At 43.5% G+C, this 27,867-nt stretch overlaps 1 pseudogene; it reads right to left on the bottom strand.

The window, feature by feature from the left end:
* Positions 1–16,816: 16,816 nt before the first annotated feature.
* Positions 16,817–27,550, bottom strand: LOC146959951 (uncharacterized; annotated as a pseudogene).
* Positions 27,551–27,867: the final 317 nt, after the last annotated feature.

Here is a 27,867-nt window from a genome sequence, read left to right as displayed (position 1 = left end):
CAAACACTCTATGTAAGTGATTGCTGTCGGAAGATAATACTATTTAAGACTTATATTAACACAAATATATCACTTACTTCTGCTTTAAAATGAGTCGTTCAAAAAATTCGTTCACCTAATCACCCCCCCCCCCCCCACCCCCCCCCCCCCCCCCCCCGTCAGATGTTACAACCCCCCCCCCTCTCTGTAAGGGACGGTGAAAAAAAAAATAAAAAAAAAATCCCGCGAATATCTGTACTGTACACTCTACGTCCCCTTTCCTTTTTTTTTTAAATATATTTTTTATTTATTTTTTTTATATTACTACACAGTGAACACGAGTCCTCTGTGCACAGTACATTCACTTAACATGACGCTACACAGCTCTGTGCATGCAGTACCAGGCAGTGAGTGACACAGCGCCACATTCAGCACAGTACGTGAACCTGAATCACGTCTGCAGCAGCAGTTCTCTGGTGCAGGTTCGCGAATCACCAGTGAGTGACTGAGTAACAGCTTCTCCAGCGGCAGTTCTCTGTGTCTGCAGTAGGTTCGCGTATCATGAGTGAGTGAGTGGCAGCGCAAACCTGAATCACCGTGTCAGTACGTTCGCAAACGACATGGAGTGAATGGGCGGCCTCAGCCCCCAGTACATGCAGTGAACGACGTGTACAGAGAGTGAACTGGAGCTCTCAGCCCCGACTGTCAGTGAACGCATCACTGAACATGCACCGTTCCCTCGCAATGAGAGTCTCCGCCACCAGATTCGCAGGTCATTCAGTGATTCACAGACCACACAGCAGTTCCACTGTCGGCCTGCACGCTCGCTGCTGAGCTCAACTACTGAACTGAGAAAGGAACGAATCAGGTCAGGAAGTGATTCTAGTCAGTACGTTCACTTAAATAATTCGTTCCTTCGAACGAATCACTCGCGAACTACACAACACTAGTGAGAGGGGAGTAGAGTGAGACACAGTCGGCGTTTGGACAGCTGGCGTGGCGGCAATTCCAAAGCGGCATAGTGGATTATTTTTCCCGGTGGATTACCCTGTGGCAGAGTCCTGCATCGGGTCGGATCCCCGCGGGTATCCGACGGGTACCCCGCAAAAACGGTGTTCAACGGGTGGATAAGCTGTCTTGTGAAAATTCACGGGTCGGGCACGGGCGGAACTCAAATGAACACGGGTGGGTACGCGGGTGTATGTGTAGGCCTACAGAGGAAAACTCACGCGCAGCTGCATGAACCAGCGTAGCTAATCTTTTTTTTTTATCACTCACGGCAACAACAGAGCAGCATCTTGATGTAAATAAACGATCTTTGGCCGCTCGTGTGACCGCTCACAGCTTTCCCTGGAGTTTAGCCTGTCATGGCTTGACTTCTCAGCTTCTGGGTAAGCTACAAACACACAGATGGGATCAATGTAAAGGCTGAAGTGTCCTGCTTTCATTAAAAAAAGAATTACGTCGCTATCATTCTCCGTTCCGGAAATAGCCGCGAAAGAGTACAGCTCCCCCCTCTCTCTTTTCTTTTCTTTTTTCTTTTTTCTAAAGAGTACGGCTGTACCCCCGTTATCGCCGGTGATGACGGCGAAAAGAAAAAAAAAAACGGAAACACACACACACACACACACACACACCCTAACCACCGCTCGGAGTAACGCACATTTCCTTATGGAAATTAAAGCCTTGTCGGAATGGCGGGACGAAACTGTCGGAATGGCAGGACGTTTGCATGTCGAAATGGTGACATGTCTGAATAGTAGAATGGCGGTATGTCGGAGTGGCAGCATGTAACCATCAAGACCCATTCAATAGAATTTCAATTCACCAACTCTTCCTCTTGTGTCAGAGCAAATGTGGCCACTTGCTGCGCAGCTGTTTTGTGCTATTTCACTCCTACTACAGCGTAGCCCTGCTCATCCTGCCATCGGGCAACCCACTCCTGCACCTGCACATGATAAGGATATCAGTTCAATTGATAAGGATGATGAGAGACACCAGGAGAAATTGACCAACAATGAAGGTGACAACGGTGCCGCCATACTCACAGTCAGATGTTCCACCACTCCTGGCCTTTGGAGGTGTTTTTATGTGACCACAGCCTCCAGATAGTAAAGGATCAGCCTGCCATCTTTAACGTGCTGGGGTCTCATTTATAACCGTTGCGTACGCACAAAACGGGCCTGAAAGTGGCGTACGTGACTTTCCACGCCAAGGTTGTGATCTAATGGTGGCCATGGTGATTTAATTCAACAGCGTTATTTTGCATCGGACTGGTGTTTCAGAAACATCCTCTTAGAATCTAACTTAAAATTCTAAATCAAAATTCCCTCTCTATATTTAATCACCACCGTCTCTCCGTCATATTGTCCGCTCCCAGAGCGCAGGAGGAGGAGAGGACGCCGCGGCTGCATGGGATAAATACATGGTGTAAATAACTATATGTTCCTATGGGTTACATGCTGCCACTCCGACATACCGCCATTCTACTATTCAGACATGTCACCATTCCGACATGCAAACGTCCTGCCATTCCGACAGTTTCGTCCCGCCATTCCGACAAGGCTTTAATTTCCATAAGGAAATGTGCGTTACTCCGAGCGGTGGTTAGGGTGTGTGTGTATGTGTGTTTCCGTTTTTTTTTTTTTTTTCATGTTTTAAGACGTGTACAGATGTGATACAGTCAGTGAAAGCTTAATAAATAAACAAACACAAAGTCTCGCCATTTACAATCACACACTCCGATGTCAGTTTGTAATAATTTCCCTTACAATAAGGATATAAGGGGAACTGGCCAGGGGTTAATTTGAGCCGGATCCTGCCAGAACAAGATCCGGCACCTCTTAATTTTGGCCTCCCTGTGTTCCGGTACTTATTTGGGCAGATCCGGCACCTCTCATAAAAAAAAATGTTTAAAAAAAATATATAATATGTATCATACCTGCAAACTAGTCACCTTTCGGCTATAATCGCCGTTTTTCTGGTCAACTGGGTCGTTTACGTGAATCGTGCAGAACCGGGGAGTTTTTCAAAGGGGGGGGGGGGGGGGGGGGGGGTGATAGAGTCTTGATAAACATATCGGACAGCTTTTATTTTGAAACGACACGCGGGAAGTTATCTGATGTATCGGTGGAACGCAGAAAACTATGATGACAGGCGCCTTGGATAAGCGTGTGTGTGTGCATCGGGGCCATTCAGCTGTAGCGTCTTTTGCTCACATACTTTCAATGTGGGCGCGAGTTATGCACGCGGCGTGCCGCACATTCGCCGTGCTTGTTTTTTCATGCACGTTCGCGGCACACAGCTCCATACCTGCTTCTACCGCTGGTGTTCTGTCAGACCGGTTCTGCTCCGTTTGAAAGGCGAAGGAAGAACCTATGTGGAAAGACGTGATACACACTCATTTTATGTGCTGTGATTTTCAACCCCCAGGCTACATACAATGCTGTGAAAAAGTATTTTCCCCTTCCTGATTTCTTACTCAAACTTGTTATTAGTCATCAAACAACTTTTAATAGCCTAGACAAAGATGACCGAAGTACGGTAAATATAAAATGCACATTTTAAATTATGATTTCATTTATTAAGGGGAAAAAAGCTATGCAAACTGGGGTCATTCCTATGTTCCCTCATTTCTAACTTTTGTTGTCACTGAAAATTAGGCCCTATGTTCCCTCAGCCCTTTGGTCCCACCATTGGTTGGGTTTAGGCAATGAAGAAAGGAGTTGGTTAAGTTTAGTAAAAAGGCCAGGTAGAGGCTAGACAGGCCAGATAGATAGAGTCCTGATAGGTAGAGAGAGTCCAGAGGGAACATAGGGCTGAGGGAACATAGGGCTGTGGGAACATAGGCACGCTCCCATGCAAACCTACCTGATCCTATGTGAAAAAGTAATTGCCCCCTCTTGTTAAATCATGAACTAACTTTGATAAACCTTTTTATTTTTTTTGGAAAGCTGGTTCAATTTCACTCTTCACATCCAGGCTCCAGTGATCCATGGTGAGAGCCTTTATCCACTAATGGAGAAATCTTGGAACAGTGGTGAAAACCTTCCCAAGATGGCTGCCCCATCAAAATATTATACAAATAAATAAAAACATTGTGTGACAAATCTGCAAAAAAGTAAGAAATCAGGAAGGGGGCAAATACTTTTTCACAGCACTGTATTTAATGGAGGGGGGACAATACCTGATATTCTCAGCTGTAAACAGTAGGCTAAATATAATCATAGAAAGCTGAAAGCCACAGGTCATGTGGTCATCCAAACTGATGCATAATCTTTAGTCAAATAATGTGAACATTTTCTGCAGCTGACCCCACCTGATTGAGGTGTACTTATTCTCTCAAAGCTGTCTTTTTAATGAGAGATTTGCTCTCTGTTTAACTGGGAACACTCCAAAAAGCATAACTTGCATATTAAAATCACAAAAATTTTCTCCCGGGGGGGGGGTTTGGTTTGGTTTTTCGGACCTTGTCACCTTTTTTACTCTCTGGAGTTTGCAGGTCTGATGTATATATTAATTTACAGAACAGATCCCCATAAATCCATGGGGCGCATGGCGTCTGTCCGACTACCCATTTCTCCGACCATACATTTCTTTATTTTTGCGTCCATTAGTCCGACCTCCCACTTCTCCGACTTAAGTAGCCCTAACCCTTAACCTTACCCTAAACCTAACCTTAACACTGTAGAATGAGTAGTCGGAGAAATGAGCCGTCGGACTTTTGGGCAGTCGGACTGGTGTATGCTCCCCAAATCCATGTTGTTTATTAAGATTTAAAGTCATTTGAAAGAGTCGGAGATCTGTTGAAGTTGACGCACTGACCGGCCCGTATATAGTTTCGCTTTTACCGTGCTGTGCACTGCTGCACTCGCCCTTTCCTCTCTCTCTCTCTCTCCCCCCTCTCAGTCTGTTTCTGTGTGTGTGCGCGTGTGTGTGTGTGTGTGCGTGCGTGCCAATAACGGCGAAAGAGCGTTATGCGGAGATGAATGAATGGAACGATATTGCTGAAAAATCTATTCGTGGCGGACGTAATTAATTTGAAACTGTGGGAAACACTGGCCGGAGCAACAGGCGGGGACCCTGGCATCAGCCCGCTGACAGCAGGGAGATTCAGAAGAAGAGGAGAGCGCAGTGAGCGGAGAGTAGTGTGGGACGTCCAGCGACAGGTCAGGGATGGGATGCACAACTGTTTGGACAGCAGCTCAGTTCAAGGTGAAGCAGACTTATTACCCCTGGCTTCTTATGGAAAATTAAGGTTTTGCTGCACAACTGAACTGAGCATACTGTCTATTAATAGGTCGCCGTGCCAATCTTTGAATAATAGGAAGATTTGTGTGATTTTTTATAAGCTCTTTTTTTTCTTCTTTTTACAAGTTAGACCTGTTGAGAAAATTCCTGACTGTAAAGCACCGCCTGTGGTGATGTGGGCATTTGCCTGTGCCTAAAATAATTTCAAGTAAACGTCATAACATGGATAGCCTATTATTTGAAATTGAGGCTTGTGTCCCACAGCATGTCCCCCCCCGACCCCGACGTGCGCCGCATACGTTCCGGGACCTCTGCCCGTCTCGTCGTCCCCGAGCTGTCATGTGTACTTTGAGTTCCGGCACCTTATGATTTACAAATTAAGCACTGGAACTGGCACAACGCAGTCCTGCTGCAGGCGGACCTAAGCTCGCGCTACTGGTGCGTCCAGGGAAGCAATAAACAAAGTCGCTACGCCAGGAATACACTGGGAACGGCCGCGACGCGATACGTAAGCGGAGTGGAGTTTTTTAACTGCTACACCAGGCACGGACGCGACGCGACACGGCTTCACTGTTTGTTGTTGCAGCTGATCAGCTTCACCTTGTCAAGCCTGCAGTAAATGAGTGCACTTTATGCATCTCAACACATTTTTACATCCTTCCTGTTAAAATGGATTGACAGTACCTTTTTCACAGGTAATCTGCTGACTATGTAGGTTTGCAAGTGCAGACTATATTAAATGGTATCAATTAACTGTTTAACTACACGATCATGGATCCACAATGTAAAGAAAACAAACCCCATAATGTTGCACTGCTACTGGCTTTGCCTCTGGTACATGAGACATTTATTTTAATCACTTTTAAACGTAATATATTCGTTTTTTACACAGTTCTCTGTAGTTTTCTAAATAGACTCGGCGCGAAAAAGAAGAGAAACGCCGCGCGACGGCCGCTGGAGCGCGCGTCGCTCACATGGCCGGTGGAGGAGCTTCCATTGACTGAATGGGCACGAGCTGCTGCGGCTGTCGCGCAACGTAAGTTTCGCGTCGCGGCCGTTCCCAGTGTATTTCACTGAACTCAAAACGCGCCCATCACAGGCGGCATATAATAAACTATTACACACAGATCAACAGAACCTGAAAGCCCTCTCCCCTCCCGCTGTCCATTAAGTCCGAGTCCCAGCCGTCGGAATGAGTGTGTATGTGTGTGGGTGCGCGAGCGCACAGTCACTGTCCGTGCCGGCGTGTATGTGTGTGTGCGGGGGTGCTGTGTCTCTCGCTCTCCTCCCCTCTCATCACGTCACTTCCCCATTTAAACCCTCGGTCCCACTAATGCACTTTTACGCATTACGCACACAACTTAGAGCAAAAAAGAAACATTCATTCATTTATTAAAGGTCCGCACGTCCCCATGCGCAAACCACAAGCATAACTGATAATTTCCCTGGCCTAATACACAATGAAAAAAACCTGGGGAGCAAACTACCCCAGCTCCAATAGACTATGGCCAGGCTAAACCCAGTGGATCACTACAAGTTGTTGCAACTTTGGGGAATTTACTCCTGGTAAAAAGGCTTACAAACATGGACCAGGACAGCTTCATAATACGCACAAAAATCCAAAGGAAACGAAAGGTAACTTTAAAAAAATAGCAACAGCACGAAGTAGTCAAAATACGTGTTTTATACATGCCGCTGTGTGTCTGTCTGTTCAGCTCCGCTTACATGTAAAATGACATTTCGTAATCAATAGACAAGACGTCCGTTGTCCATGCTCACAATCATTACAACAAACGAAATGATTCACAGCAAATCATTTGGTGATTTGAAAGCCTATCAAAAAACTCTCTCCCTCTGCACCGAGCAAAACTTCACTTCCCTGCCTGACACTTCTTTCTGTAATTTTGATGCATTTTTGTTATTACCAGTTTCCATCAATTTGTATCATTATTACAGCAGCAAAAGGAAATGTGCAATAGTAAATCAGTCCCTCCAGGAATTCGCGATGTTGCGATCGCAACAATTAACGCAAATTCAGCCAATCCCCGCGAATTTTTGCGATCTTGCAATTTTGTACAATCACCGCAACTTTTCCGCAAATTGGACCAATCGTCGGTGCTTTCCACGAGTTACACAGCAGAGAGTGCGAGTCTGGACGGAGCGGTGGTTGAAAGTGAGTCCACGGAGGAACAGCGTGGCTGGGCTGACGGCAAGAAACTTGATACAACGTGCACAAAGTGATAAGTAAAGGAACACAAGCTGAGTTGAACGTGTTGAGTGTGTGAGCTGTCCTGGTTGACCACCCGAGGCTGTGTCCCCCCCGCAGCACTCGCCGAGGGGGAATCCAGTGAGTGCGCCACTGCAGGGCCGGAGCGGAGCAGCCGGCGGCCAGGTGCCCCTTCCCCCATCCTAAGGCCCTGGCCCTGGACTTGAGTAGCCACCCTCCCCTTTTTATTCAAAAACTGGACTGTTTTAATAAAACAGTTCTTTTACCACGATTTTTAAACAGACATTTTAATTAAAAGTAAAACAACTTTAAACTCTATATAATTTTCCTGTGCCTTTCTTAACAAGTGGAAAATTGCTGGTATAACATGACATCACATTAATTTGTGACATTTCAAAATTTTCAATTTTCCTTTGATTTTTAATTATTCAGAACAAAACTGCAACTTTTTTTTGCAACTTTCGCTGTCTCCCGCAATTTAATCGCAACAAAAGCACTTAAAACATCGCAACATTCACCGCAATTTTTTCAAAATGTGGCCGCAAATTCAGGCATTTTAGGCCGCAACAATCACAAAAAAAGCCCGCGAAATCCTGGAGGGACTGGTAAATCATATGCATTAGGTTGCGCATCTCTCCCTCTCTCTCGGGCGGTGACACGCTGTCATTCATTTCAGCACTGACACAGCGGACAGCGCGCTTGGTCATAGTTCAGCACTACAAACTACTACTACTGGGGTAGGCTTTTAAAAGATTTGTTGGAATGGCAACACGGTTAAAAAATACCGCCATTCCGACCTTAGGGGACGAAAATTGTCAGAATGATGGGACGTTTATTAAAGGGTAAAGTGTTACCATTCCGACAATTAGGGCCTAATGTCGGAGTGGCGGCATGTCGGAATGGCGGTTGCCCCCCGTTCCTATGATACTGTGTGAACATATGATCGAGAGTCAATTAAATCTCAAACCCTGGAAGAAAAAAAAAATCCAGTAATCGTTCCCACAATTGTTACATTGTTTTCTTGTTATCAAGAGAAGTGTCATGTTTGATCATTCCTCAGAATGTAACTGATTCCGCTAATCATTCAAAGTTTTATCGATCAGTCTAATTACTGTAAATGTATGAATACAGCGGTGAGCCCCGTGCGTAATGCTGCACCACGGCACCGCTGGAGGAGAAAAGAGGGAGAGTGAGACCATGATGAATGGTTAATAACTCGTTTCAGATTAGAACTGTTGTCATTGTTGTAAATGTGCCGAACCGGGTCCAGCATGTGAGAGGGCAGCGCACCAAAACAACACCGCGTGCGCTCCGTGCCGCTGACGCCGTTAACAGCTGCAGCAACACGTCATGTTGTCACTTTCACACCTGCAGCTAATTTACAACACCGACAGAACAAGGGCACGTCAGGCTCATTGACATGCAGATCGCATTCATGTGGTGGTTTGCATTGACCATCTACGGTTAAAACAGGGCGTGTACAGGGCGGAACGTGAAGCGGATTCAGCTGCGCACACTTGTAGGAACTCTCTGATTTATAAAAGGAAGTTTGCTTAGAAGTGTGCGTACGCAGGGTTTTATAAGTCTGAATATTTACTGGCGCACGCAAAACTTGGCTTTTGGGCGTACGTACACTTTTAGTAACGATCCCACGCACAGTTTCATAAATGAGACCCCAGGTCTCCAGTCCTCTTCGGGTGAAGCTTACCCAAGGCTGCGGAGAAGTCTTTCTTCGCAGCCCCTGAGTACTGCCAAAGAGCCGTGTGGTGTGAGAGTTTGCTTCTCCAGCAACCTGTCATATCTATACAAAAAGAGATAGGATTAATCAAGGCAAGGCAATTTTATTTGTATAGCCCATTTTTACAAACAGTTTGTCTCAAAGGGCTTTACATGGCATCGTAGCAACATCCTCTGTCCTTAGACCCTCACATCGACTGAGGAAAAACTCCATAGAAAACCCTTTTAACAGGGAAAAATCGGAGAAACCTCAGGGTGAGCAACAGAGGAGGGATCCCTCACCCAGGACGGACAGACGTGCAATAGATGTTGTTACAGACAAGACAGTTTAGAGGAGAGGAGAGGAGAGGAGAGGGCTCTGTGTAACCAGATGTGTGTCCCCAGCAGTCTAAGCCTATAGCAGCGTAGCTATAAAATGGTTCAGAGCTACCTGAACCAGCCCTAACTAAAAGCCCTGTCATAAAGGAAGGTCTTAAGTCTAGACTTAAATGTAGTTAGAGTGTCTGCCTCTTTGACCCATGGAGAGAGCTGGTTCCACAGTAAAGGAGCCCGGTAACTGAAGGCTCTACCTCCCAGTCTGTTTTTAGAGATACTGGGAGTCACTAACAGACCTGCATTCTGGGAGCAGAGTGCTCTGGTGGGACAGTAAGGAATGATTAGTTCTTTCAGATAATATGGAGCTTTATCATTAAGAGCCTTATAAGTCAGCAGAATGATTTTGAAGTCTATTCTAAATCCTACAGGAAGCCAGTGGAGGGAAGCTAAAGTGGGAGAGATGTGCTCTCTCTTCCTAAAGGCCCTTTCACACCGTGGACGTAACGAATTTATGACACGAAATTGCGAAATATTCGCGGCCAAATATTCCGCATCAAAACCATTCACACCGGCGGCGACACGAATATGCGACAGATGTGACGATTAAATTCCAAAGTTTCGCTTTGCGACGGGTGGTTCCTCGCCTCCACGTCACGTCTTCAATCTGTTAATTATCCCTCACGTCGCTATGCCACTGTTGTCTTGTTACCAACTTTACTCAACACAGCAGCTCACTGTCTGATCACTGATCAATATCTGATCACTGTCCTGACAGTATGAACACACTCTATTGCTATTTCTCCTCCCCCTGTCACTTACTCCCCCTCCTCCTCTCCTCTCTCCTCCAAGACACAGGTTATTTACATTGTTTACATTAGCGGCCAAGCACGTGTCCATGCGCCTGTGTGTGTGTGTACGTGCGGTGCGACCGTACGCCAGAGAGACGGCAGGTGGAGGGGCTGACTGGCAGAAATGAGAGCAAAGATGGTGAAACGCTAAAAAAAAAAAACTTTTTTCCTGTGAGAGACTGTGGCGGGCCGAGACTGTGTGGCCACCGTCTGTTATGGGAAACAGCTGTCTGTGTTCTGACGTGAGGGATGTGACATGGCTTACCTCCTTTTCACACCACATGATTGGTTGATGCGTTTATTCGCCGGGCAAAGCTCAGAAAAATCGACCTAGCTCCGAAAAAAAAACAATGTCGGATTTTCGCCGCAACACATTCGCGGTCGGTGTGAAAGGACCCGTGATGAAAACCGGGGTTCGAAAAAAAATATTAATGCGCGAATTATTCGCACGAAAAATACGTCTCCGGTGTGAAAGGGCCTTAACTCCTGTCAAAACCCTTGCTGTGGCATTCTGGACCAGCTGGAGACTTAAAGATGAATAGTAATTGCTTCTAGCATAACGGAGTTCTTTTTTATATATTAAAGCTGGCCTGTGGAGTTTATACATATAAAACAATGTCCGTTACATTGCAGCCACTGCCAAACGACTTATCAGGATGATCATTGAACGCATCTCCACCACACAAGAGTCCCTGGTTTACCCAGGAGCGCAATTGCCTCTGAGGAGCGACTTTCCCGCACTGTCGCACAGGGAATTACGCATGCAACGCAACACGGGCAGCGTGGAGTCTCTCATCTGTGAAGAAATCTGTAGGGGAGGGTACATGTATTTCATTATTTACATATAAGTATTTGGGCGCTTTCACACCTGCAGTTGTTCCGATTCAGCAACTGAACAGATACAACTGTAGCGTTCTTTTTTCTGGACCGTTTGTGTTCACATTGCATGATTCTAAAGCGGTACAGCGCTTTGCACTGTGGAAGCGCCATAGCAACGGCCCATAACAACAACCCATTAGCTGAGCAGCAATGGCAACAATGAACTGCGGGCTGACTTGGAGCAGTCAGGAGGTTTAAGGGATAGTTCACCCAAAATTCAAATTTCACTCATTATCTACTCACCCTCATGTCGACTAAGAGCTATGAGAAACCAACGTGTCTAACACATTGTATTGCTCAAAATTAATCTCCAGTGTACTATTTTCTCTCTCGTTTGCCTTGAAAGGGGTGCAAGTTGGCGGTATTCTGTAAAATGTGCACGTTTTGTTAGTTTTATCAAAATGATTAGTGCAACTAACAGCACAAAAAGACATGATCACGGCCCTTGCTGCTGTCTTTCTGCAGGCGACATGCGCAGTAGAATGTCAGTGACGTAGACGTATAATCCCTCTATATAAATGCCTTTATCATGCCACTCACCTCCTGCTTGAAATTATTGTTGTCCAGGTCTCTCTTCAAATGAAGAGCAAAGTCCTTTAGCAGCGCATGGTCTAGTGCAGGCATCACCAAATGGCGGACCTCGGTCCGGACCCGGACCGAGTGGTGGTTCGATCCGGACCCGAGACCAATCTCTAATAAGTTAACATTTTCCTGGAGCATTTTTTTGGACAGTGGGCTCAGCTATAGGTCAATACGGCAGCTTCACTCAATTGAGCCAATCAGATCGTTTGTTTACCCTGCGCGGCCAGCGCGTCCGAGAGGGAAAGAGAAAGGAGACGGAGATGACAGCATGTCTTGCTCCAAAATTTTAAAAAGTTGATGCTGAAGTCAAAGGCGAGCCGCCGGTGGGATTGTGGCCACCGCCGCCGCCGCCTTGGTTAAGCATGTGTGTGTGTGCGTGCGTGCGTGCGCGTGGGGGCCGTTCAGATGGGTCTCTTGTTGCGCGCACAAGCCCATTACTTTTATGTGCGCTCACAACCGAAAGCGACGCCGTAGCGGTGTGTATACGGTGCAACGTGCTTGTTTCCTGCTTCTCCGCCGGTGTTGTGTCAGACCCCGGTTCTCCCTTGGTCTGTAAACTTTTTCACGCGGAGCTCTGCCCCGTTTGAAAGGAGAAGGAAGCTCGTATGCGGGAAGACGTCGCTTCAGAGATGTAGAATGTGTGTTATAGAAGAGAAACACCTATTTCAGGACTACTGACTTGTATCACCAGAACAGAACAGACATATCCTGTGATTTTCAGCCTCCCTCCATATTTAATGGAGGGGGACAATACAATGACAGTGTAGCTATCAAGATGCTTTTGACACCTTGGCCTCAAAAAAAGAAAGGAAAAAATAAGCACCAAAAAAATAATTTATTCTGTCTTGTTCTCTTTAATTGAAATAACAGGCCTTAAATTAATTTGCCTGGGGGCTACTTTTATTCATGGTAAAAAAAAATTTAAAAAAAGCTAGTTGTTTACTATAGGCTACAAGTGCACTATGTTAAATGTTTCCTGTGTTGAAAATTGACAATAGATATGAAAATGCACTTCGTTGATTTTATTTATTTGACATAGGGATAGGCTAGCTTATAAGACACAATTTGGACTTTATAAGGTTCGGACCTTTCACTTGGATGAAAGTTTAGTAACTGGACCTCAATGAATTTTAATTGAATACCCCTGGTCTAGTGAGTGCTTTTTGTAAAGGCCCTTCTCTGCCATTTTCCTTCTGTTATATAGTTTCCACTGCACCTGTGGGCTACCGTAATGTGCAAAAGAGCTTTGTTAAAATAAAAATAAAATACTTTGTGCTTCATGTGTCCACCCCTGATGGGCATCTCAGTGTTACAACGTAGCTCATGATGTTTCTGATAAACATCATGAGCTACAGTCACCACAATATGGCGGCGCTGCAGCTCCTTTATTAAACTAAAACATCAGATAAAATGTTAAAAAGTTGCAGACAAAGAAAACAAGTGATGCTTAAAGGATCATAGGGCAGGATTAATCAGAATGGCTAGTGACGCGACGGCCGCTGCGGGTAACTACAGCAACCAGCGAAGCCACCGCCACGGGAGCGCGCACAGACTCTTCACTGTTTAGCCGGGAGCGTGCCTATGTTCCCACTGGACTCTCTCTACCTATCTGGGCCCTCATTTATCAACAGTGCGTAGAAAAGGTTCTAAATTCTGTCGTAGGAATGAAATTTAGAATGTGTGTAAGTACAAAAAAATCCGTATTTATCAAACGTGCGGACACCGGTCGTACGCACACTAGTAAGTGATCAGTGATGATAAATCCCACCTGTTCCTAACTACCATGGTTAGGGTCATTTGCATTCAGAAACGCCCCCAATTGACCATATATGGTAGCAACAATCCCTTTAATAATGCGTGAATGGATTTTTTTTTCCCCACACCAAAATCATGGCAAAGAGGGCGGAGAAGAAGAGTTTCTCTGATACCGAGAGTTACCTGAGTTACTTGTAGGAGAAGTTGAATCAAACCAAAAAATACTGTTTGGAACACTAAATGCAGGTGTGACCAACAAAATAAAAAATGCTGCATAGGAGAAAGTAACAACTACTGTTAATTCTGTTGGGTCAGAGGAAAGATCACTGAGAAATAAAAAAGCTGTCTTTTATATGAAGGTAGATTTGTGTCTTTATTCTTCAATCAAAAGATCTATTTTCAATAAAAAAAACATTCACTTCAATAATAAAAAAAAACATTTTCAATCAAAGAAAAACTGTTTTTTTTTTAAATTGAAAATATATTTTTTGATTGAATAATGACACAAATCTACCTGCATACTTTTATAGCTTGTCACACCAATCATTCAAAATGTCTGCTAAATTACTAATTGAGAATTTTTTAAAATTAGGAAACAGGGAACATGTGTGAAGTTTGAGATTGCTGAACACTGTGACTCCTCCACTGGGTTCTATTTGTAGTTTCACTGTTCTACCACTAGATTTTGTGTGTACGCATGGTCAGAGTTGTGCTTAAATTTACGCACGTTCCTAAGCACAAGTAGGGTGAGTGTACCTATTAAGCCCACCAAATCTGCTTTTCAGCCATTTTTAATTTATACCACCCCAATTTAAGTGAAAACATTTTAGTTCAAATGATAGTCTAATGACTAATTTGAAGTGTCAATCATTCATTTATACCAACTTTTAATGTTTTTATTGTTTAATTTGTCAAAATATACCAAAAATCTGGCATGGGCTTAATGGGTACTTAATGTACCCTTTAAGCCCATGGGTGTTCCAAATAAGCCCACTTCATGATTTGTTGATAAATACATATATATATTTAAAAATCTTAAAAATCCAAAGTTATTCTATTAAAATATGTAATCTCTTAGCTCTCAATAGCTATTTTCATTTTGTCTCCACTCCTTTCCTTGGCCCTGTAAATGGCATTTGAAATAGGCATGATCGGCCTATTTGCTGTGTTGTCAACACCGAAAAAGCTTAACTTACAACATGTCTTCTTTGGAATGTAGCCAAAAAACTATTTAAGAACAAAATAAAAATTAGAATCGAAATTACTCTTCAGTACTTAAGCTTTCAATATCTGTTGTCATTTTGTCTGTATCTCTATCCTACATTATACAATTGGCATTTACATTTGGCCAAATTTTCTGGTCCAGCCAGCTGGTTGAAAGTGTTTTTATCTAGATTTCTGAAGACCCAATGACTGAGAGAAAGCAGTTTCCTGGTTCAATACTATTTTAAGGATAATAAATGAATCAATTTCAGTATTTACAACTAAACAAATAACTTTTTAAACATAAAAACACAGCTTAAATAGAAACAATTAATAAAATGAATGAATTGGCCGATGCAATATCACTAATATTTAAATTTGGGTATTTAATTATCTGAATTATGAAGCTGATTGATTAGGTGAGGTCAAAATTAGGCAGGAAAATGGTTCAAAAGTCGAAAGGAAGAAACTCTCCATTGAAACACAGCCAGTGGGCTTAAAGGGATAGTTCACCCTAGAATGATATTTCGCTCATTATCTACTCACCCTCATGTGGACTAAGGGCTGGAAGAAGTTTCAGAGTCCTCCGTCTCTTCTCTTCACTCACAAACAGAGCACAGACGCGTCAGAGAGAAGCGAGGTGACCGCAGCGCACACCTCATTTCTCCTGTGAGGAAGAAGAGGAAAAAAAGAAGCCCGTGGTCCGACCCGACCCAGTTATTGAATGTTTACATTTATTTAGAAGAAGTTTAATTGGTGCTGATTAAACTTGTAAATGAATGCTGCTCTGGATCGATCAGACCTATTTTAAACAGTGGCCAAACAACAGAACCATTTTATGATATTAGACTATATTTTCCATTTTTGCTGAGCATAAGGTTTGTTCTAAATTAAATAAAAGTCTGTCCCATACAGACGCGTGTCTCTCTAAACGGGTCCGCTCGGCGCACACACACACACACACTGTCAAAACATGGATGAATGAAACCTATCAACTTTGTATCGGCCGCGTTTTGTAGCCTATTTCTATCGAGGAAAAGTTATTTCAGGATATCCTATGTTTTATCGCCCAGCCCGAAAGTGACACAGGCTATTGCCCGTTCATTCACGAGAAATCATCCAGCAACACTCAATCAAAGAAGGTGGGGAATGAGAAATCTGTGGCACTACTCTACAGTAGTTCGCTCATTTTAAAAACACAGACGGGTGTGTTTGGAGCTGACGAGACTGAGGACCGAAAAAAGAGAGTGAGACGTATACTGTAGCTGCCGTAGTCACATTTTTCTCATTGAAAAACTATACTGTATTATTATTATTATATTGCATTGCCCATTCGTGTTCACTGCTCCGTGCTGCTGTCTTATGGAGGCGTCCTCCTGCTCACAGATGCCACCTGGCGGTTGTTTGGGCACATTGCAGCTTCTGGTGAAAACACAATTACTCCTCTACAAAAAATCTGCGTGACTCTCCCGTGATTCACGCGTGAATCTCGCGTGAAATCGTCCAAATGAAACTAGTACCCACTGTACCACCGATGCCAACCTGGAGAAAAGGCAGGTCACCCATGGCAACCTGGAGAAAAGGCTGGTCATGGTTTAGGGTACTTTGGTTTGCCCGTGTGATCGAGCAGTAAGCCCCCACGCCACGTCAAGGCAGTACCCATGTGGAGGTTGTTTTTTTTTTTGGCTCCCAAAAGGGTTTTTTTTTTGCTCCCAACAGGGTTTTTTTTTTTAATTGAAATAATACAAAAATAGAAAAATACAAAACAAATAAATATACAAATGGAACAAACACAACAAACTAAATCAAAGTCTTTGGAGCACAACCACTGGCCGCTTCTTCTTTTTGGGGGACAATAGTTTGTTTTTGACCCTCTTTGCAGTGCTTTGAGTTAGAGATTGAGACACCCTCTTCCTCGGGGACTTGTCCTTTGGAATAGAGAGAGAGCATACAATGAGCTGTTTGAATTTTAACTGTTTACTAATCAACAAACCATGTTGGGTGCTTTACCTCAATCTTGTCTGGGGATTTGTTGGAGGGTTCAGCGCAGGGGCCAGGGCTTGTGGCGGGTCCAGGGGTGGTGGACGGTGCCGCTGCACCCTGAGGAGAGGGGGAGCTGCTCTCGTCTACCACAGCAGACGCAGCAGATGAAGAGCTCTCTCACCTCCCTCGCTCTCCCCAGGGTCTTGTGGAGCGCATAAAAACACTCCTGCGTGGCCGCCGACTGACACATAAACTCCGAGATATTTTTTCTCGTCTCGGGATTTTTGTTGGTTTCGAAGTTCTACAAAAGAGCAAGTATTGCTTTGTTGAGAATGAGTTGAATTAACCATGTGAAAATCAAGTGTCAGGTGTCTGTATTACTCACGTAGGTCGACACGGCCGTCCTAAAGTCCAGCAGGCTTGGGTCCCCAGCCAGCCCCATCTCTGCCCACGCCTTCCTGACTAAGTCCTTAGCCTCCCCTCGGCCAAAGGAGCTAAAAAAAATAGGGGTTGGTGGCCACACAACTGCCCCTCAGTGTGAGCCACCTGTGGCACCAACCCATCTCCTCCGCCGTGAGGTACAGCTCGGCTTTCCCGTACTTGCGGGCCGTCTTGTGGTCTAGCACCTGCAAAAGACCGAGAAGACAGAAAGCATTCACAACATTTGTGCATTACGTTGATGAGGTAGCCGTTGGCATCGTCCCGGATGGCCTCTTTCACATTTTTGACAGTCATCTTTGTGAGCACCCCTGCCCGGTGTCCATATATTGATGACAGGTATGCCCCCAGGTAGCCAAAGAACCGGTACCTTGTCTGTGGGTGCTTAGGCGGTGCGGTTCATGTCATCTGAAATGAGAGTTAAAGAGAGAAGAGAATACTGAATAACTGTCTATATCGGTGTGTGTGTGTGTGTGTGTGTGTGTGTGTGTGTGTGTGTGACTTACCCAGCAGCGATGGTATTTTGGCCTTCGCCAGGTGCTGGCACTCTTCTGGCCCTTCTTCTCCTTGACCAGGGACTGGTGGCCAAGGAGGGTGCGGCCCAAGTCTCTGTGCAGCTTCTTCACCTCCTTTATGAGGATAACAACCCTCGCCCTTCTTAGCAGGGAGTGTTGGGGGGGCACATCCTGGACATAGTCCAGGAAGGCTATGGCCTGTCCCAGGTACAGAGAGACTGTGGTGGGGGCCAGGCTAAAGGCCCGGAGGAGTGCTGGGAAGCTGTGAGAGGCAAATTCTGGCTCCAGTATGTGATATTTTCAGGACTTGCTAACACAGGACGTGCTTCACATTGCACTATTCACAATTTTATGAGGGGGTGGTTGTCCAGAAACTTCCAGTCCCAGTATGTGATGGAGGAATGCCCTAAAGTCGTGTATTTAACAAAAAACCGGGTCCTGGCCCCCTTTGACACCGCGTTCTGCTGCATCTTCAGTGTCCCTTCAGGGCACCAGAGAAACTCCTCATATGAGGCAAGGTATTTCTCTGTGAAAGGCATGAACAAACAAATGCAGCAAGAAATCACTTACACACACCTGCACACATATAGAATGTGTAATTTCTTACTAAGGGATGCCCCGAAGGAAATAGACCGTAGTCTTGATGCTTTTGATCTACCCTCCATGTATTTTTTCAGGGGCGTATGCATCGACTTTAGGGCCGGGCTGATTGCCTCTGCCCCCTCTGGCTCCTAGGAAATGAAAACATTGTTAACATGTCATAAAATTGCTAAAGATGTCTAAAATTGTGGATGAATCCAACCATTTCACTTACCTCGCTCCCGCTTGAGCTGTCACTGTAATTTAACTTCTTTTTCACTGCCCGGGTCGCCTGGGCGCTCCCCCCGATGCCTTGCTTTTAGGGGCCGCGGGCGGCGCTGGTGGTGGTGCCGGGGACGGTGGTGCTGCTGCTGCTTCCTCCCCTTCACTTATTCTGCTCTGGATAGTTGGAAATGACAAATGCACATAGTAGAGTTATCAACATCACTGTGAATGTGAACTGAAAACAAAAGATAAACACATTGAAAAAAATCAGGTGATACTAACCAAGTCGTCGGGCTCGGCGGGGGCCGTGGCGGGCGCCTTGGGGGTCTGCCCCTCCTTTGAACCAGAGCTGCTGCATGTGGGGGGAGTCCTGGTTGGGTTCGAAATAACAATTGCATATAGCAGAGTTGTCAATGTAAACTGAAATCAAAAGCTATACACATTAGGTAATACTCACAACAACAACTGACATTAGGCTACCTTAACAACTAGCCCATGACATTTATTGCAGTATTGTAAAGTGTTAGGATAGATACATTTTAGATACTGATAATGACTTCTGATCTAGCTATGTAGACACTGATTATTACCTCCAATCTATCTGCTGTTTTATCAACCACATATTACCTCAGTGATTAGAAGCACACACACACCTGCTGTAGAGTAGATGCACACTGCAGATCATAGCTAGTGTACAACATAATCCTTACCAATGTGAACACAGAAGTGATTGTACACCACATGTATCCCTCCTGAACGTACATCACATGCATTCCTCTTTATAGACTAACCTTTTATTGACTGTGAAACTTAAATGAATGTATTGATCGAGCTGTAGCATCCTGGAAGGCATAGCAAGGAAGGAGCAAGTGGAGGTCAGAAGGCCAGGAGGTTAAAAGTGCACACATATACTCATTTTATTAAATATATTAGATAAACATATGTTTCTTCTTTAATTAACCTCTTTATCTATGTAATCTCTTTACTAAATATATTAGATCATCATATGTTTCTTCTTTAATTAATCTCTCTATCAAGTATGTTAAAGGAATATATATTTTCTAAGTTGATCATCTGTCAGGCAGAACACTAGAGTTGTTCAAGTTAGTCTTACAACTCTTGTCAGTATTCTGCTTCTCAACGCCATCACTTTAGCAAGTTATTTTTGTGAGAATTGTTCAGTTTGGGCACTCTCGAAGGTTAAAGGGTAACATCAGAATGTTGTTCATCAGTAGAACCATTCATTCTGCTCTCCCTCTTGTAACAGATTTATGATCATCCAACACGAGGAGATGATACAAACAGGGAGCAAGACGTAAGCAGGTGTCCTTGGGGAAGATAAGAAAGCAGGATGCTGATACCCACGAGGCCCGAAGCAGAGTAGGGAGGGTTCTTCTCTTTCAGGGCGCTGTCTCCAGAAGATTGGATGGTTCGTGTGCCAAGAGGCTGGGACCAGCCTGTGCACCAACGAAGGGAGAACTAAGTCTAAACCAAAGTTCCTCCCCATCAGTTTTAACCAATAGAAGTTAACTGCACACACACATAGTGCGAAGTATATTAAGAGCTTGTAACGTTTTTCGTCATTCTTCTCTGGGCGGGTGGTTGCAGCTAACTGCTTGCAGACTGCGATTTCCTTAACAGTGAAGATCCTTGTACAAGATTTTAATGATCCAACTTTAATAAATGGTCAACTAGAACGTCGTTGTTTGTCCTCACTCTCAAATCAACGAACACGCTTTGTTGTACTTTTTTACACAACAAATTTTGGTGACCCCGACGTGATTTGAGAAGAGGCCTAGAGATTGAAGACCGGAACAGGCGGCCTGCCTTCGCCGCGACCGGAGCCACTCCTCCGGACTCCTCACCACTCACGGGGCCCCAAGGATAAAGGTAAGCAGAAACCTGTTGTGTAATAAAACCAAATTCTGCATATTGAATATTCTAAATTTTGTGAGTGTGGAGGAGGTAAGGTGGAATGTCATAAAAGTTAATGATAAATACTAAATGTTAATGATAAAATATAATTCATTAAATGCATAAGTTGGATCATTAAATGTTATACTGGTTGATGATTCCGTTGGGGGAGGGACCCATAAAAGCCAAGAGTATTGTCTGGTTTGGCCGACAATTGTTAAGTTGTGTTTGTATCTATACTGGTTGAAGATTCCGTTGGGGGAAGGTCCCATAAAAGCTAAGAGTACTGTCTGGTTTGGCCGACAATTGTTGTACTTATACGTAGTTAGTGATTCCGTTGGGGAAAGGTCCCATAAAAAGCTAAGAGTATCATTCGGTTTGGCCGAGAATTGTTGACTAATATTTGTATTGGTGACAGACAGAATCTGCAGTGATTGATGTGCGGTTTTGTCGACTGGGAAACCACTAAGGGTTCGTCGACAAGGGCGTTTTTGTTTCCTAGCAGTGAGTTGTTCTTAGATCACTCAAGCACACAGTAAAGCTGTTCTTCCTGGTGCCTCTTGAAGCTAGTAGTAGAATAAGAGGCCTACTGTGGTAAAAAGTTAAAGGACAATTCCGGGCAAATTCAACTCTGGGGTGTATTTTCCTAAGATTTTATGTCTAAAAGAATGGATCTGAAGATTTTCAGTTTAATTGCTCCTGTTTTGCGGTAGTTGCATCTCTCCCCGCATCGTCCCGGCAGCAATGAATGGGAGTGGATGTAAGTTCCGCTACTTAGGCTGTTTGCAGCCCTCGAATCCGCAATTTTTGTTCCACAGACAGTGGCAGATGGCGACTCAAACATGCACAGATAAGTTTATTTACTTCGAGCAAGCCGACATGTTTGTAAAACTGGCTCTTATTCAAAGTCTCGCGGAGTCTCGCGTGAGATGCGCGAGACCCAAGTTGACGTGCTCGGTGTGTTTACGTGCAGTAGTAAAAGCTCCGTTTTCGTCAGACACAGGACTCGCAGTAAGCTTAGTTGACTTTTCTTTAGAAACAATGCCTAGTTTTTGTTGTTCTTTTCCCAATTGCACCAACAAAATGACAACTGTCACGTTACGCTCGATGAGCTTTCATAAAATACCGACGTCTGATAAAGAAGTAATGCGGTTATGGCTAGTCGCTCTTCAAATGAACCCCGATGCCACGGCTGAAAAAATTAAACGTGAGGACTACAAAGTCTGCAGCCAGCACTTCGACCAGGATGATTTTTACCTGAGGAAGCCGGATCCAGCTCCAGCAGCGTTTCGAAGAAGTGGTCTGAGAAAGGCAAAACCTGTCAAACAACGCATTATACGGCCAAGACTGAAGCCTCATGCAGTTCCAATGACCATGATCTGTGTTTCAGCTAAACCACAGGTAATGTTGTAAACCTTATGAAAATATATACTGTCGGTGTCGTTTTTTCTTTCTACATTTGTCTTACAGTACATCTGAAATTGCATATTATGGCATGTGTTAGGTTCCCATTCATGTATTCATGGATCGGCCCCCACCCCCTGATCGGACATTATGACCGCAACCCCCCCCCCCTTTACTCGCCCTGTCGGACAATACGACCCCCACACACATTGTGCTTGCCAACCTGTGGGAAACACTGCACTGTATTACTGTGCTTTACTGTACATGTTTCTCTATCACTGCTCTTATTCCTTACAAATCCACTGTAATAAGGTAATAACACTGTATATTGTTTGTGTGTACAAGGAACAGACTGACACTCCATCTCAAACAGTACCCCATATGTCTACTGCCAGTGAAGATGCAGCTCAAGTGAGTTGAACATTTATCAATTTTTAAAGAATGGGACTAAGCGATCTCCTGATGTAGTAACATGTTACTATAAATGGTCATTGTTTTCTTAGTTTGCTGTATTCTTTTTTAGGTAACTTTGAGTGGTGAGAGTTCTCCTGGTGAAACCGCTTTGTCTATGGTCCCGCATTCCACTCCCACCAAGTCTCCACGAGGTCATACAGAAGAAACATCAGGATCAATGCAGCCCAGGCTGCCTGCTGCATTGACCCTACTTCTGTCTAGTCCACACAAGAGTACAACACGCACCAAACCATCACAATCCGGGGCATACTTGGCACTGCCTCCAACTTGGGCACAGTCAGAGGTACATTTAGCAGTGCTAACACCTTTTATAAACAAGAAAAATATAATGTCTTGTCATTCAAAACCACAGTAGCAACTGAGATCCTAATGAAGCTCACTGCATATTTTTTTTGTCTGTACAAGCAACGAACTGTCACTCCATCCATGTCATATCAACCCCATAAAGCTACGACAGATCTCATACAAGTGAGTAGAATTTCTATTTTATAATCCTTTTGATATATGAAACATTTCTCCATAATACAGCTTTTCCATATTTACAGTAACAGTGATGGTGTTACTTGAAACAAGTGTTATTATTGCAAGACACATACATTTTTTTAGCATTACCTTGACGACAGGAATACTTCCGCCTTCCTCAGAAGCATCACCTGGTGTGACGTGTCATTTATCAGCTGATATTATGAAGCTGATAAATGACACGTCATACCAACAACAGGTGAGGAAGACGGAAGTATTCCTGTCGTCAAGGTAATGCTAAAAAAACTTTTCTCTTTTGTGTCTTGCAATAAGAAAATGTATTCAACTATTAGAAAACAGACACTGTAAACCTTTTCACACTAGTGATAATGTTATATTCCGAACCCCTTTATTTACCATAAATGTGTAATTTATAAATTCAACTGCTATCCTGTTTTACCGAGGATGAAGCTGTGGAACAAGAAGTGAGCGACCTAAGTATGACCTTGGGGGAGATGGATCTTTTGGATGAATCTGACTTTCAACCACACAGCAGCACCACATCCTCAAGCCAAGAAAATATGTCTGGCTCAGCCAGCTCGGCCGAAGATAACCAAGAGGGATGGGCAGAAAGGAAGTGGATAGTAAACGAGTCACACATCATGGAACTGTTCACATCCTGTAACATATGCAGTGTTGGCATAACACAGAAGCAAAAGGCTATATCTGGCAGCAGACTCAAAATTACCTGGACCTGCCATAACGGACACACAGGCTTTTGGGACACATGCCCTGAAACAAGAAATATGGCAGACAATAACCTTCTAATAAGTGCTGGCATTCTTTTTACTGGAGCAACAAACACAGACATAGCAGAGTGGGCCGAACTTCTCAATATACAAATTCCAAAGAAAACAGCATTTTATGCTATACAGTCTACCTACCTCATCCCAGTCATCCACTATGCTTATAGAGATCAACAAGATAAACTAATGCAGCGTCTCATTCAGCAATCACGTTTGGGACAGAAAATTGAAGTCTGCGGTGATGCCAGATGTGACAGCCCTGGTAAACTTTCATCCTAATTTAAAATGTTGTTATTATCAGTTCACTGTGTATCACTGTGAAACTAAGTAATACTGATCTTCTCCCAAGGTTTCAGTGCCAAATACTCAACCTACTCCTTCCAGGATGATGCTACAAAAGAAGTAGTTCATTTTGAATTGGTTGAGGTAATACAGCTGGTACTTTTTATATATACAAATGAGGTTTCTTTTATAAACAAGGTAGTGATAGACAGGAGTGGTTGTCCAGTGCTGCCTTGTAAGCATGTCTGACAAATATTTTTTATTCTCTAGGTTACAGAAGCTAACAGCTCTGTAGCGATGGAAGTCATGGGTTTTGAAAGGGGTCTCGACCACTTGATGTACCTGGGTGTGGATGTTGGCCTTATTACAACAGACAGATCACCATCCATCAGGAAACTCATGGCCAGTGAAAAATACAAAGACAAGATCCAGCATGAATTCGATGCTTGGCATGTTGGCAAGAGTAAGTAAACTGTAGAAATACATACTGTCTGAAAGCATAACTTCATAACCCATTCATTGATGGATTGTATCTCACAACATCAACTAATCTAACTTGTTTTTTGTTTTGAGAATGATTTGTTTTTGTTGTCTACCCAGGTGTGAAGAAGAAAATAGTGTCTGTATCAAATAAGAAAGCAAACACAGATCTCCTGCCATGGCTGAAATCAATCAGCAATCACTTGTACTGGTCATGTGAGTCGTCTGGAGGTGATCCTGAGGTAATAATGGAATTATGTGTCTTTACTTGGTTATCTACTTTTAGACAAAACTGTAAGAGACAAACTTGATGGCTTTGCCACTTGAAGGGATGAACATGAGAATAGAATGTGTCTTAGGGGATTTGTGCAGTCTAATACCGCATACAAATATGTTTATTACAACTCTTTATAATTCAAAAACTGTATACCTAAACAGTTATTTCAAAGGCAAAAATGTTTTCTATATTGTCATAACATGAGTTCAAGTGCAATTTTGTCAATTTGACCATTCTCTCCCTGTGTTTTTTCTTTTATTTATTAGGAATGTGTCCGTCGCTGGAAGTCATTGCTGCACCATATTTGTGGTGTACATAGGTGGGAGGAGGAAGGTGTTGAGTTCAGCTGTAAGCACCAACGCCTGACGGAGGAGGAGCAGAGAAGGAAGAAGTGGCTCAAAGCTGATTCTTCAGCGTTACATGCTCTCAGAACTATTGTGATGAACCCAAATATCCTTCGTGACCTAAAGCAGATGTCACATTTCAAGCACACTGGTATGTTATTTATATTTTACAGTGTGGACTACTGTAATTCTGCAAATACTCTGGTTAAATTCACAACCTGCATCTAATTCAATTTGTTTTTTCAAATTCTACTCTTTTTCTTATGTAATTTATTTTCTGTGATGTAACTCCAACTTTGGTTTTGTATTATTTACCAACTCAGGATCATTGGAAGTGTTCCATTCTTCAATGCTCAAATATACTCCAAAAAGACTACACTTCCGCTACGAATCCATGTTGGCCCGTACTCAGCTTGCCGTCATAGACCACAATGCCAATGTTGGCAGACAACAGACAACTTCAAAGACAGGTAAAAATCTTACAACTAGCTGTTATTGTGTACACTTGGATCCAGCACACTTGACATTATGTAATGATTTCTATGTAGAAAAGCTGGGCAGAGATTGTTTACAAAGCTGAGCAATATCTGTGATCCAATGGCATAGATTATTTTTGAAATGGTTGAGACAAATGAACTAAAGTGAGTGTAATAAGGATTATCGGTACCTTGACATGTTTCGACAAGACTTCTATCTTCCTCAGAAGCCTCACCTCGTGTTGGAGTGACGCGTCTTCATCAGCGGCAGGAGGCATGGCCAACCTGTCAAATGTGACAGGGCTGTCACGCCTCAATAACATCAGCTAATAAAGACACATCACTCCAACACCAAATTGCCATTTGATAGAGAAATATAATTAGACCTATCTCTTTTTTCTTTCTTTTTTATACAACAATTAGGACAACTCATGTACAAATATGTCTGGTCTAAACCAAGTCGAGATTGGGTTGCAAAGCCAGTCAAAGAAAAGACAGAGCAGCTGCCCTTCCGCCGTGACCTTGTGGAGCGTGTGGTCCAAAGGAGAGATGATGCAAGTGTTGTTTTCACAGAGCCTTTGGAACAGCGCAGAAGAAGAAGAAGACTCCTTCATAATATAGCTCCTGTTCCCAGGCCTGAGAAAGAAGAACTACTTGCAAAATCATCTGCACGGTTCAGCCATTCTACAACTTGATTTTACACCATCTTTTGAGAAAACTTCTACACATCTACAAATATTGTATCAGTATTGTGATTCTCTGATTGTAATTTCATACTTGAAATCTAAAAAAAGACAAATGTGCTGCAGTTACTATTGACATTTTGTATTTATAAACGTTTTTTGTCTAAAAGATTAAAAGACTGTGACTGAACAATGAACATGAGATAATTTTTACATTTTGATGGTTGAAGTAGAGACAAACAAATGTGCTTCTATTAGTTTTATTTTAAATGAGGGACACTTCAATTTTCAGTAACATTATATAGTGACTTCACCAAAAAATAGATGATTGCTTTTATTATGACAGAACCTGCTGACTAGACCGTATCTGTTCACTAAATCTACTTATGCAGTGATTCAAATCTAAATATTGAAATGTCTGGAACATATTCAAACAAATAAGGTTGGTCAAGTCTATTATGGGATAGGGTTTTACATGGAATTGAATCAAAAATCGTCAAACAGGTCTTCCACGTCCTCCTGAAATCCAGTGTAGTTGCCAGTGGGGGAGGGATATTTTCTTCTTATGGCATTGACAACGCAGCTGGGTATAACCTTTCTGTTTCCAACACCTAGTTGAAGTCCTCTGAGCACCCATTCCAGCACAACACGGTAGGCGGTAAGTCTGTACTGGCTGGAGAAGAAGAATCACATAGTTTTATTGTTATTATTATTTTTGTATGTCACAAGTATGACAAGAAACTATGTAAGCAGGATTTATTTAGCTTTGAGGAGGTGATAAGTACTGTTATACATTGGGTAAAATCTTACAGGGAAAAAAAGTAATTTTATATAATTTTTGATCATTTGGCTTATGTGCTGCCCAAAATATTAGAGGAAAAAATGGATTGATTTGTACATCTCCAATCTATAAAACAAACAAAAAAAACAGATAAATAAATGTAAAGTGATATGATGTATGCTACTTACTCAATGGATAAGTGCCCGTCTGGTCCCTCTGCTCTTGGTCGCTTCTTCCAATTTACTTTGGGGATGCGAAAGAATGTCTCCAAGACAGCCTTGTGTATTAGATGGGGGAAATCTTCACAGTTGGTGATGCAACGTTGTGATCCACCATCGTTATCCGAGTTCTCCTCTGGCTCATCAGGATCACCACCTTCTTGCACCCACAGTCCCCACTCTTTACAACAAAGACATTCTTCCTCTTTGGGCATTGGATCACAGCATCCACACAGACACCACCAATCTTCAAAGATTCTCGGCCTTGGAGTTCCTTCCTCACCGTCGGGATCTTGTTCTCTAGCTCTCCTAGCCTGCTCGTCAAATTCTCGCAGCTCTTCATCTGTATATTCAGGCTCAAACATATACGGCTGACCACCGTATTCAAAGTTATCGTCCATATCCTCATATCCATCATCGACATATTCAGCCATTGTTGAGAAAATACTACTACGGTTTATATTTTTTGCTAATACTACGAAACCGTTGTACCTCCGAGTTGATAGTCCTGTGTTTCTGACGAAAACGGAGCTTTTACTACTGCACGTAAACACACCGAGCACATCAACTTGGGTCTCGCGCATCTCACGCGAGACTCCGCGAGACTTTGAATAAGAGCCAGTTTTACAAACATGTCAGCTTGCTCGAAGTAAATAAACTTATCAGTGCATGTTTGAGTAGCCATCTGCCACTGTCTGTGGAAAAGAATTGCGGATTCGAGGGCTGCAAACAGCCTAAGTAGCGGAACTTA

This window comes from Trachurus japonicus, unplaced genomic scaffold (genome assembly GCF_045865225.1).
Source record: "Trachurus japonicus isolate A0001 unplaced genomic scaffold, Traja_1.0 AP030833.1".
In the NCBI taxonomy this organism is placed as follows: Eukaryota; Metazoa; Chordata; class Actinopteri; order Carangiformes; family Carangidae; genus Trachurus; species Trachurus japonicus.
The sequence above is the reverse complement of the archived record's forward strand: the minus strand, read 5'-3'. Positions and strand labels throughout refer to the sequence as shown.